The sequence below is a fragment of the Hypomesus transpacificus genome, unplaced genomic scaffold (genome assembly GCF_021917145.1).
Source record: "Hypomesus transpacificus isolate Combined female unplaced genomic scaffold, fHypTra1 scaffold_30, whole genome shotgun sequence".
NCBI lineage: Eukaryota > Metazoa > Chordata > Actinopteri > Osmeriformes > Osmeridae > Hypomesus > Hypomesus transpacificus.
Window position 1 is genome coordinate 58,438 of NW_025813826.1, and position 2,478 is coordinate 60,915.

A 2,478-nucleotide genomic window follows, 5' to 3' on the forward strand; every position below is an offset into this window, starting at 1 on the left:
TTTCACTAACCGTCTCTGGAGGAGGGGATCCTTCACTGAATTGCTCCTCCCAAGGTTTCTTAAATTGTTCTCCTCTAGTGAGTTTTCTGGGAGTTTTTCCTTCCTTGAGGGTTTAGGTTGGTTGAGGTGCAGTTCTATGGGCGTATGTGAAGCCCTCTGTGACATTGCTTGTAAAAAGGGCTATACAAATACATTTTGATTTGATATAACTATCATGATTTCTGTATCTTTAAATCACAATTCATCAGCGGTTCAAATCTCTCTTTTGTCAACACAAAATTGGTAGACAACTCACAAAACAACATTGTATAACCCATCTGCTAATCTCTGTTTCAAAGATCTGGACTTCAGATCTGAATTCATTTTCATTTCCAAAGAATCAAATTCCCAGAATGAGTAAAGGAGAACATGGAGATTTCAAAGGGAGATCTTCAACTTTCATACATCATTCTCGTATCTGGTGACAGATGTCATCTTTCAGCGTTTTTAAACCCTTAAAAATGCTGCACTCAATCTGTCCTCATGTTAAACCTTCCCATAATAATCTCCAAATATAGCTGCAAGCAGCGATGCGGGTTACTCCGCAAAATGGCAAAATATTATAAAAATGTACATTGTAGAAGGTCAAGAGTTGGACAACAAGAGAGCAAAACTACTTCATGTTGGCCAACTACAATAGGCTGAATGGGGATTTGAACTCATGATTATAAGGTTACAAGGCAGCCTCTCTATCCTCTCTGCTACACACCAACTGTTGAAAATGTAAGAGTAGAAAGGGCAAATTATTAGCTTTGGTCAGCTTTGGGACAAAGGTTAAGAAGCGGTTGACATTTCAAAGTGGAATTGCATGAAATTGCGCATTGTATTTCATAATGATGTCATCCTGTTTAACTAAACAGATATTCAAATTTAAGAAAGGCTAAAAGACTGCGGCTGGATTCAAACCTTCAACTTCATATTTTGCAGGTCACTGTACCAGTCCGTTGAGCTATTCTCAGTGTTGAATACTTTCATGTTCAGTTACTGTATAAAAAAGTAAGATGATTCTTCTGTGGTAAGAGTTGTTAGATTCAGCCAAAGTTTAAACTACTAAAATTCAATCATATTTTGACATACCAAGATGAAATTGTTGATGGTACTTCAGAGTGATGTCATCTCGACACCAATAAGATTTGAAAACCAGTCAAAATTATATTGTATTTATTGACACAAAGATATTGAGGCAATGAGGACATTTACATAAATACAACCCCTTTCAGCCATTTTGTATTGCATTTCATATTCCATTTCACCCTATACAAAGACACATCTGCCTACACACAACTTCCATCCATGCTATTTCCCTCTCTCCCAGCACAGGTCATGCCAAGGGAGTAATGCTGCGGCGGCCACATGAGGTTTAGATGTCGACAAGAAATCGCCTCCCACAATCAAAAAACATTTGTCGCAACACTGTTTCCAGAATTTCTCTAAGATGGCTTGAAGACTGCTTTCCGGAACCACAGGCAACTTACAATCAAGAATAGCCTCATTGGCAATGGGTGTGGCACAGTTCATAATCAACTCTTTACAGATATTAATGTTATATGGCCGACTTTCACTTCGAATTAAACCACACAAAATGCACTCTCAGGGTGACCAACAAGATTATTTTAACTAACAAACAACAATATTACAAACATGTAACTGCATGAATGCAACAACTGAAATCCCTTGCATAGCTGTTGTAACCAAACTATTTACCACAAGTCTTGGCGTTTTTTGACATGCCGCACTGCATGCTGGGTACCCAAGAGCGCTGACGCTGATGATCTAGCTGTGCTCCGACTGTGTGATATGACGAGATGCTACTGACGCGCTAAGGTCTCGGCGTCTCCTGAAATGTAACGCGTCTTTCTGCCTTGAAGCTGCGTGCGCATCATCATCAACACCCCATGTGTATGTCAAGATAACATCCAAGCTAACAGTTTCAAGAGTGTATGACTGCAGCCTGCAGCCTCCCGCCTCATGCCCTCCCGTCTCATGCCCTCCCGTCTCATGCTTCTGCTTTTCAAAATAAAAGCTTGTCTGGTCCGCTATTTCTCCTTCCTACTTTGGTGTACGTGTTTTATTTTAGCTAGACTACAAACTAAAATCCATTTTACGGCTGCAGCCTGGGAGGCCTGGTTGATTTTAGGCGTCACAACGACGGTTGAGGTTAGGATTAGTTTAAGGCCAGGTGGCTGTTGCACAAAAGTAGAATAAAGAAATCCAGGATAACTGAAAAAGCGCAGCTGGACTTAGTGTGATCCACTCATCGCGGCTTATTCGGTTGCACGTTTGCCAAACCAGGATGAGAAGGTGAAGCTGTGTCAATCCAGATGTACATAATTAGGATAAGTGCACCTTCACAGATTTCTTAAATAGACCATGGTATCGATCACAGATTGACTGATGCAGAAATGGAGAAGACGCGTGCAGCATATTTTTCACCCGCTA